We start from the raw sequence: 11,524 nt of genomic DNA on the forward strand, positions 1-11,524 counted from the left end.
ACAGCTTGCAGTCGATTTATTAATACCGGTCTGTAATAATTTATTATGACAATCTCGTATAATATATACTTTAATTATAAATATCGCATATTTATAATTTGCTAATTAAATATAACTGGTTACATTTAATTACGAATTAACATCTTAATTCATTTAAGCTAACATTATATACATTTATTAAATATAACATATTATATTCAATTTACGAATTGACAGTTAATTCGTCTCAGCTAATATTATTTAATTAAATTAAATAATCGTCTCATCAACACATTGACTAACTGTTTAGTCATATAAGGCATCAATGTGATTACATTTCCATAATCACATCTCTCAAACACATCCTTTAGGTGTGACTTTTAGGGACCAGTTGATCACCGCCATCAGTATGATAATAACGTCAAACTTTCTAGCAAGCCAACCGTTATTAGGTAATCGTTAATCAACTGATAAAATACGAAGTATACCCTTGTGAACCTATAAGAGATTTATAAATGTTATCACACTAATTTGTGGAGGACACAAGCTCCAACAAACTCCCACTTGTCCTCACAAGTGTATGTGCGATAACCGATTCTCATATCCTAAAATTTCTCCCACTCAATGTAAAACAATTTGCAAAATCCTTATTCACAAAGGTCGTATTTTACAAGTGATCAATATCAAGAGTGGTTTCCCCGACTAGAGAGTAATTTAACTGATAAACGAATCATCATTCGAGCATGGCCATGCATTTCAGTTACAACTCCTCGAGTGGCCCTGAGAAATAACTAAACCTGATAAAGGTTGGATATTTTCTTCAACTCGAATCCTGAGATATAAGCACAAAGATGAAATGACCCGAAAAAATCTACTTAGTCTCCTGTTACGGCAGACCATGAGAAAGAAACCAAAGTCACCCAAAAACTGCCTTAATCTCAAGAGACAGTCGATAGTCAAAAGAATCGACTCTAGGAACACAATGGACGTCCAATCCATGACCTGGCACCGAATGTTTTTAAACATTTAGGACTCCATTACGTTGTCACAAAAAAAAATTGTCCTACGAGGTATCGTTATAACCCGTATTTGTGATCGATCAGCCAACTGATTGACTTATGGCTCGTTGAACCTACCATCAATCGACTGCACAATGTAATAGCCAGAGTTATCAGCTCATATGGGTGATTACGAACCAAAACAAATATAATGTAATTCAGTTCACTTTGTGGCGTTCAATGTTATCAGTACAATCCACATGAAAAACAAAATATGTAATAAAACGATGAAGTTATAAATAGTATATGAAAAAGATAATGTATCGAATCCATAATCAACTACTACAACTCAGGAACATGTTTAATTCCCATGAAAATAACGTGCCCTTCATGCTTATCATAATTCAACGGTTTAGTGAGAGGATCCGCGATGTTATCATCCGAAGCTATCTTGTCAATCACTATCTCTTCTTGCTCCACGTATCACGGATCAGGTGAGCTTTCCGATGTACATGTCTAGACTTGTTGCTAGACTTAGGCTCCTTAGCCTGGAAGATGGCACCTCTATTGTCACAATAGATAGTGATCGAGTCATTCGAACTAGGAACTATCGAAAGTCCTTGTAATAATTGACGCATCCATATAGCTTCCTTTGCTGCTTCCGAAGTGGCATAGTACTCGGATTCAGTAGTAGAATCTGCTACAACATCCTGTTTGGAACTCTTCCAGCTGACCGCAGCACCATTAAGAGTGAAGACGAACCCGGACTAAGATTTTGAATCATCTCGATCCGTTTGGAAGCTAGCATCTGCGTAACCGATTGCGCATAGCTTAGTATCTCCTCCATAAATCAATACCGTATCCTTAGTCCTCCGTAGGTACTTAAGGATGTTTTTAATAGCTATCCAGTGTGTTTCACCTGGATTGTTTTGGTACCGACTCGTCATACTCAATGCATATGCCACATCTGGGCGTGTGCATATCATGGCATACATTATTAATCCTATAGCTGATGCATAAGGAACATGACTCATGCGCTCAATCCCTTCAGGCGTCGTGGGTGACTGAGACTTGCTCAACTGTATCCCAGACGTCATTGGAAGGTTCCCCTTCTTGGAATTGGTCATGCTGAACCTTTCAAGAATCTTATCCAAATAAGACTCCTGACTAAGTGATAATGTCCGTCGTGATCTATCTCGGTAGATACGGATTCCCAATATGCGTTGTGCCTCACCCAGATCTTTCATCTGGAAATGGTTCTTCAACCATCCTTTAACCGAAGATAAGAGAGGAATGTCATTCCCAATCAAGAGTATGTCATCGACATACAATATCAAGAAAACAATCTTGCTCCCACTCGACTTGATATATAAGCATGGTTCCTCGACCGATCGAGTGAAACCATACTCTTTTATCACCTGGTCGAAACAATGATTCCAACTCCGAGAAGCTTGCTTAAGTCCATAAATGGAACGCTTAAGCTTGCACACTTTCTTAGGATTCTCAGGATCTATGAAACCTTCGGGTTGCACCATGTACAAATCCTCCTCCAAATAACCGTTTAAGAAGGCGGGTTTCACATCCATTTGCCAAATTTCATAGTCATGAAAAGCAGCAATCGCTAGGATAATCCGAATGGAACGCAGCATAACTACGGGTGCAAAATTTTCATCATAATGCAAACCGTGCACTTGAATGAAACCTTTTGCCACTAGTCTTGCTTTATAGGTATCTGGTTGCCCGTCTACAGAACGCTTTATTTTGTAAAGCCATTTGCACTGTAGAGGTTTTACCTTATTAGGTAAATCAACTAGATCCCATACGTCATTCTCATACATGGAGTCCATCTCGGATTGCATGGCTTCAAGCCATAGGTTTGAGTCGGAACAGGTCATGGCACCTTTATTGGTAGTGGGTTCATTACTCTCTAGGAGCAAAACGTCACTCTCCTCGACCATACCAATGTATCTGTCCGGAGGATTGGAGACTCTACCCGACCTCCTAGGTTCCTGAGGAATATTAACCGTATCATCAGTTGGAGGAACAACTTCCTCTATCCGTTCCTCGGTTGTTGGTTCTGGAATCTCCGACAGCTCGAAGGTTCTATTACTTGACTTGTTCTCGAGAAATTCTTTCTCTAAGAACGTCGCACTAGCTGCAACAAAAACTCGATGTTCGGTAGGCGAATAGAAGTAATGACCAAACGTTCCTTTTGTATAACCAATAAAGTATGTCTTGACCGATCGCGGGCTGAGCTTATCCTCGTGTCTCCACTTGACATAAGCCTCGCAGCCCCAAACCCGAATAAAGGACAAGTTAGGGACCGTTCCCTTCCACATTTCATATGAAGTCTTGTCGACAGCTTTAGTCGGACTTCGGTTAAGTATAAGAGCATCTGACAAAAGAGCAAAACCCCATAATGAATCAGGTACTACCGTGTGACTCATCATGGATAGAACCATATCAAGTAAGGTTCAATTTTTTCGTTCGGACACACCATTTAATTGAGGTGTTCCGGGTGGAGTTAACTGTAAAATGATTCCACAGTCTTTAAGGTGTTTATCAAACTCATTTGAAAGATATTCGCCACCCCGATCTGAACGGAGTGCTTTAACCTTTCTACCTAGTTGGTTCTCAACCTTGTTCTGGTATTCTTTGAATTTCTCAAAGGACTCAGTTTTATGCTTCATTTAGTAGACATATCCGTATCTACTCAAATCGTCTGTGAAAGTGATAAAATATCTATACCCATCTCTAGCGGTAATTGACATAGGTCCACATACATCAGTATGTATGAGTCCTAATAGGTCACTAGCGCACATTCCAACACCTTTGAAGGAAATTCGAGTCATTTTGCTGATAAGACATGATTCACACGTGCCAAATGTAGAAAAATCGAATGCGGGAATAGTCCCATTATCGACGAGTTTCTTTACACGTTTTTCATTTATGTGTCCCATTCGACAATGCCATAGATAGGTTTGATCTTTGTCACCAACCTTTAATTTCTTATTATTCACATGTAATATATCTGTAGTTTGATCTAAGATGTAAATTCCATTTATGGAAACTGCTTTGTCATAAATCATTTCATTGAAAGACAAAATACAGCTATTATCCTTTATTGAAAATGAAAAACCGTCTTTATCAAGTACGGAAACAGAAATAATGTTCTTAGACAAACTGGGTACATAGTAACAGTTATATAAATATAACTCAAAACCGCTAGGGAGTTGGATTACGTATGTTCACTTCGAGACTTCAGCAACTCTAGCTCCATTCCCGACTCGCAGGTCCACATCACCCTTTCCGAGAGGTGTGATGTTTTTTAGGCCCTGCAAATGATTACACAGATGAGAACCACAACCAGTATCAAGTACCCAAGTTCCGAAACTTGCATGGTTAATCTCAATCACATGAATATAAGATGACGTACCAACAGGAACGACGCGGCCTGCTTTTATGTCCTCATGGTACACGGGACAGTTCCTCCTCTAATGTCCAGTCTTGTGACAATGGTGGCACTCAATATCACCGCCCTTTCTCTTTGCCTTGCCTTGTGAGCCACTAGTCTCACCAGGCCCACTCTTGTCGTTTCCTGGTTTCTTAAACTTTGGCTTACCTACAGTTAGGTCGCCGGGAGCTTTGCCCTTCCCTTTATTCTTGTTGGAAATCATGAGAACTTCTTGCTTCATGCTCCCACTCAATTTCATATCCTTCTCGGTCTGTACGAGAAGTGAGTGTAGCTCCTGAGGACTTTTCTTCAAGTCATTCATGTAGTAATTCGCCCTAAAAAGGGCAAAACCATCATGAAGTGAATGAAGCATACGGTCAATGACTATGCTCTCACTGATTTTACAATCAAGTGCCTCCAATTTCTCGACATTCTCAATCATGTTAAGAATGTGTGTGCTAACCGGTTGGCCCTTTTGGAGTTTCGCATCAAAGAAGCGACAGGTATGCTCATAAGTAACGATTGTCGGTGCTTTTGACAACTCGTTAGTGAGCGTGGTGAAAATCTTGTTTACACCTTGGGCAATGAAGCGTCTCTGCAAATTGGTTTCCATTGCAAAGATGATTACGTTCTTTATCGCACCCGTTTCCATGACGAAATCACTATAAGCAAGTGACTCGTTAACTCCTGCATTGGGGCCTGGGTTTACCGGTATTGGCTCAGTTAAATACTTGAGCTTACCGTCAGCAATGGCAGCATTCCGTAGTCTTTGCCTCCCGATCCGCAAAGTTGGACCCATCATTTTTCAGTCGTGTGAACTGATTCATGTTGTCCATGAAAACTTTAAGCCAGGACTCGCGTCCAAGTGTGGCACTCGGCATTGGGATTTCGTTATTTCCAGCCATTTGTTGTAACAGTATTATCAAAATAAACGTATTCTACACTGCGAAAAGAATAATAATAATAATAATAAGCATACTCATCGTTATGATTTTAAGTCTTAATGCAAAACTGTTATAAGCAAAGACTCAAGCATTTATACAATTGACATCCCTCAAGACTTATATAAATGATTCCAAGACTTAATTATCTGTAAATTGATAAGCCAACCTTTTAGCTAGTTCTACTGTTAGAATTCTTGGTCGATAAATTTCTGTAAATTCTATCTTTAGTCCATCATAATCACGAGAAACTCTTCGGACTATAATGTTGAGATAAACTAAGTTAACACAAACTACTTACCCAACGTAGAAGGGGTCATATTATGCCAACCAACGAAGAAGGGATTCATAGTTGTTTGCCCTTATAAAGACTAGTCTCAATTTCCGTTTTAGAGGAAGATCCCATCAACTTTATTTTAATTCATTTTAAGTGAACTAATATCTAGCATGCGTGAATGAATAAACTAAGGTGATGGCTTAAAAAGTGTGACATCTGTATGTCTATGAAAACTAACATTCAATCTATATGAGTCAATTTTCATGCATTCTAGTAGGTGGTTTGGTTTAGGCGGAATATGATGCACTAACTAACACGTGAATGAAAAGCAACAAGAACGGAAAAAAGTAAAACAAAATAAAGTCCTAGTGTGGCCTATCTACCAAAATGAACATTAAATACAACTTTGGAATCCATCCTTGGACCCGAGAAGCTTGTCTTGATGTTCCATCTTGATCCATGTAGCGGGAGTGAGCAATCCAATCTCCATCTTTAGTCTTCTCAAAAATTACAATTTAAAATTACATAATAAACCTATTTACATTCTAATTTCAAAACCGTAATAAATAAAGAAAACCAAACGGAGATACGAGATCTCAAATTACATTAAAAATTATGTTTCCATCATTACGAAAACATAATTTAACTAAGGCCACACTAAGTATTACAAATTACAACCGATTGCAAAAATACGTAAATAAATCCATTCAACGATTCATTCAACAAAAAAAAATGCATCAACTAATAAATTAAACATTCAAGACATAATTCCTTAATTATGTAGATTAATTTATCCAAACCACCTATTTAAAAGATCAAATTATGTGACAATTCCTCAATTACTCACAATAAATTCAATCTAAATACATATTAAACTTGTAATATGAATTAATCCAATATTATTTTAAACCTCTTTAAAATAATTAGGTATCTTAATTTGTGAACCTTTTCACAACAATAATCATACATTATAAATTTAATGTATAATCAATATTGGCAAAAAACTAACAATTTTTATTAAAGCTCTCGGCAAATAAAAACAGAAACTTTTTTCCTCGGCATTTCTACAGAAAAACCGAAACAAAAACAGGATTTTTTTTTCTTTTTTTTTTTATATGACTGCTCACGGCAAAACAACCCAAGAAACCGAATTTTTTTTTCTCGGCAAAAGCTCAAAACCGTAAAACAGAAACCCTTTTTATCGAAAAAAAAAAATTAAGATGAACAAATTGTTTAATGTTGTTAATATAACATGATCGACATAAACATTATCTATTAATTTAAACATGTATTCAAACTTTATAATTCAATTTAACCTCTTAAAATGAATATCCAAATTATGACAAAATCGATTATCCGTATATATGATTCATCACAATTGATTTGAATATGATTAAATTAATTTCTATGCCAAAACTATATAGCAAAAACAATTTATCAACAATGAAACAATTTCCATTTCCATTTTAATTTAATCCTCATTAAATCAAACATCTACAAATTCATCATATAATCATTTTAACTTATTAAAACAACAAAATGAATGAATTAAAATGGAAATAATCATAAAAAAAAAAAAAAAAAAAACAATCGGCAAAAAAAATTTTTACACGGCAAAAATTTTTTTTTACACGGCCGATTTTTTTTCTTTTCTCGAAATTTTGTTTAATTCAATTATGAAAATCATCAAAAATAAATTCGTGGCCTTGGCTGTGATACCACTTGTAAAAAATATCGGTATACTTCCCTTTAAATTATAAGGATTATAACGAAATTATATTAATGAATACTAGTCTTAAAAGAAATTACATAAACAAAATAAAGAGATTAAGAAATCAACCTTCGGTCCTAGCAAAATCGGCCTAAGAACAATATCGCAATGATATTCGCCTAATCGTTGCACCCAAGATGATATGAGATATGCCTTTGTTCTTGCTAGAATCGATCCCCAAATCCTCTTAATTAATTTAGGGTTTTGTGTGATTCTTGATGAGAGAATATTAGGTTAAGAATTAGATTAAAGAGAGTCAGTCAAAAATAATCTCCTTCAATCCCTATTATAACCGAAATGGGAGTGAATCAAGGGAGATTTTTTTCTTCCTCCTTTTCGGTTTTGACCGAGTGACCTAACCCCAAAATAAGGAGATTAAATCTTCTTATTTTGGTAGTTTACAAAATGCATATAAAGTGTATTATTTATAAATTGTCATTTATTTTATTCCGTATTAATAAGTCTACATACAACAGCTTGCAGTCGATTTATTAATACCGGTCTGTAATAATTTATTATGACAATCTCGTATAATATATACTTTAATTATAAATATCGCATATTTATAATTTGCTAATTAAATATAACTGGTTACATTTAATTACGAATTAACATCTTAATTCATTTAAGCTAACATTATATACATTTATTAAATATAACATATTATATTCAATTTACGAATTGACAGTTAATTCGTCTCAGCTAATATTATTTAATTAAATTAAATAATCGTCTCATCAACACATTGACTAACTGTTTAGTCATATAAGGCATCAATGTGATTACATTTCCATAATCACATCTCTCAAACACATCCTTTAGGTGTGACTTTTAGGGACCAGTTGATCACTGCCATCAGTATGATAATAACGTCAAACTTTCTAGCAAGCCAACCGTTATTAGGTAATCGTTAATCAACTGATAAAATACGAAGTATACCCTTGTGAACCTATAAGAGATTTATAAATGTTATCACACTAATTTGTGGAGGACACAAGCTCCAACAAGAAATATTTACAAATGGTGGTTTGGAGAGGACTCCACCAAACTCTCATCCTTAGTGAGATGTCATGGGGGCATGTCCAAGATGTTGTTGATGTTGCTCAACACCTTGAAGAAGTAGTCAAAAGCTTGTTCATTATCATGATAAAGATCTTCAATAGATCTTTTCCCTTGTTGTCCTTCATGTTGGTCTTGATCGATAGCATTACCAATGTAGGGATTGAAAATCCCTTCAAACTCATCGTCCCAAAGACCACAAACTTCATCTACTTGGTCACTAAATATCTCTTCAGTTGATAGAGACAACTCTCCCACTTTCTTGTCTTGGCCAATGAGGCCCTCTTCTTCATTGCTTGACTTTGGTGAGCTTTTCAAGCTCTCTTTGTTAGAATTTCCTTGCTCTTTAAATGGAGCATCATCGACTTTCTTATTCCATTGGAGTTCCGACTTCTTCCTATCATCCTTCTGGATATAATGATCAACCATAAAACATGGTTCATGCAAAGGGGGAGCTCTCATGGTCTTGTCAAGATTGAAAATTATGCTTTCATCTCCCACTTCTAGAGTGAGCTCTCCATGCTTCACATCAATCACCGCACCCGCGGCGTGCAAGAAAGGTCTACCTAGAATGATTAGAATATTGGAGTCTTCTTCCATGTCAACAATGACAAAGTCCACCGGGATGAAAAATTTCCCAACTCTTACGGGAACATCTTCCCATATCCCCAATGGTGTCTTCGTTGATCTATCGGCCATTTGGAGTGTGATATTGGTGCATTTAAGCTCTCCCATCCCTAACCTTTTACTTACCGAGTATGGCATAACACTCACACTAGCCCCTAAATCACATAAGTCTTTGTTGATCGTGGTGTCGCCAATGGTACACGGTATTGAGAAGCTTCCCAGATCTTTAAGTATTGGAGGTGAACTCCCTTGAAGTATTGTACTACTTACCTTAGTGAAGGCGATAGTCTCAAGCTTCCGGATCGACTTCTTCTTCGTGATGATGTCTTTCATGTATTTTGCATAGGCCGACACGTGATTGATTAATTCCGTGAAAGGAATCGAGACTTCCAAATTCTTCACAATATCCATAAATTTTCCAAGTTGGTCATCAAATTTGGGCTTGGCTTGACGACTCGGAAAAGGAAGTCTAATCACAATGGGCTCCTTCTGCTTGGCCTTGTCTTCATTTTTCTTTGAAACTTCTTCTTTTGATGGTTCTCCATTCTTAGAGTTTTGCACAACTTCTTCTTTGTCACTAGCTTCCACAACTTTATCCTTAACTTGCTTCTTCGGTGCTTCATATCTCGTACCACTTCTTAAGTGAATGGCACTAACCATTTCATGTCTCGGGGGATTACTTTGAGGTGGTAATTGCCCCTTTTGTCTTTGTGAGCTTGAGGATGCTAGTTGAGTCAATTGGGTTTCCAACATTTTGGTGTGGGCTAGGATGTTGTTGATGGTGATTTCCTTTGCTTGACTATCCTTTTGCATTTGAATGAAAAACTCTTGTTGATTCTTTTGGATTTGGAGGACCGCTTTTTGAACATCAAAACCTTGGTCATTTTGTTGATTGTATGGAGTTTGATTTTGGTAACCTTGGTTTTGGTTGTAAAAGGGTCTTTGATTTTGGTTTCTCATGGGAGGTGGGGTGTATGTTGGTTGAGAGTTTTGAACATTTTGGCTTTTGTATGAGAGATTTTGGTGGAATTTGGTGTTTTCATTGTAATAGTTTGAATAAGGGGTACCACTCTTTTATGCTTGAAAAGCATTTACTTGTTCATTTGTTCCCCTACATTCACTTTGGTCATGTCCCAAAGTTCTACAATTCTCACATATCCCACTTGGGATTGATGAAGATGCCGTCATGGCATTAACATGTTGCTTTGGTGATTTTGAGGCTTCTTCAAGTCTAGCCATAGCTTTTTCGAACTTCAAATTGATGAGCACTAAGTTGAGCACCCAATTGAGTAATAGAGTCCACTTCATGCTTTCCTCCTCTAGTAGCCTTGCGAGGTCTACTATATTGTGAGTTATGGACCGCCATTTCCTCAATCTTGTTCCAAGTTTGACTGTCGTCGACTTTGGTGAACATTCAATTTGATCCCATGTTGAGAATGTTTCTTGAGTCTTCATAAAGACCGTTCCAAAATTGTTGTACCAAGAACCACTCGCTAAGTCCATGATGAGGACATGAGTGTCAAATTCCCTTGAATCGCTCCCAAGATTCATACAAAGATTCTTCATCCCTTTGCTTAAAGCCCGTAATTTGAGCTCTTAGCATGTTAGGCTTTTCCGGTGGATAGAACTTTTTGTAGAAAGCTAGAGCCAATTTCTTCCAAGAATCAATTCCGAGAGTAGCCTTATCAAGGCCTTTCAACCATTGTTTTGCGGTGCCAATTAGAGAAAAAGGAAATAAGACCCATCGAATTTGGTCTTGAGTTACACCGGTTTGAGAAATCGCATCACAATAGTCACAAAAAGTCTCTATGTGAGAGTGATGGTCTTCACTAGGCATCGCCCCAAATTGGCTTCTTTCGACTAATTGGATAAATGCGGATTTGGCAATGAAATTTCCGGTTAAATGTTGTGGTGTAGTAGTACCATTGGTTAGGTTCTCCTCGGTTGGTACGAAATGTGATGAAAATTTAGGCATTGTGGGTTGATTTTGTGTTGGATTTTGTGTTGGGTTCTCCTCACCTTCTCTTGCAAAAGGGTTGATGAACTCAATAATGTTTGGTTGAATATCTACAATCTCACCAATACCTTTCAAAGTTCTCCTAGCAAGTCCTATATTGTTTGTCAAAGTCCTTTCAATTTCGTGATCAAAGGGTAACAAGTTACCTTGTGATCTTCTAGACATGCAAAATATCAAACAACTCGAAAACAATTAGAACAAACCTTGAGGAGTTTTACTTCCCCAAGGCAAAGAAAGACACAACTAATAACAATATAAGAAAATCTAAATCAAGTTAACACCGTCCCCGACAACGGCGCCATTTTTGGTCGTGTTCCCTTGTGAGGGTTTAGTTTTCGCTACTTGTCGTTAGGAGCACCTAGACCAAAACACAATTTATAACTCCACAACCAACTCTACAA

The 11,524-nt window shown here is 37.0% G+C and overlaps 1 non-coding gene across 1 annotated transcript; it reads left to right on the plus strand.

Moving 5' to 3' along the window:
- The first annotated feature begins 10,602 nt into the window (after positions 1 to 10,602).
- Positions 10,603 to 10,709, plus strand: LOC141644466 (small nucleolar RNA R71). Its single transcript, XR_012544082.1, has one exon. It is a non-coding gene; the product is annotated as a small nucleolar RNA R71 (small nucleolar RNA).
- Positions 10,710 to 11,524: the final 815 nt, after the last annotated feature.

Source organism: Silene latifolia, chromosome 2 (genome assembly GCF_048544455.1).
Source record: "Silene latifolia isolate original U9 population chromosome 2, ASM4854445v1, whole genome shotgun sequence".
NCBI lineage: Eukaryota > Viridiplantae > Streptophyta > Magnoliopsida > Caryophyllales > Caryophyllaceae > Silene > Silene latifolia.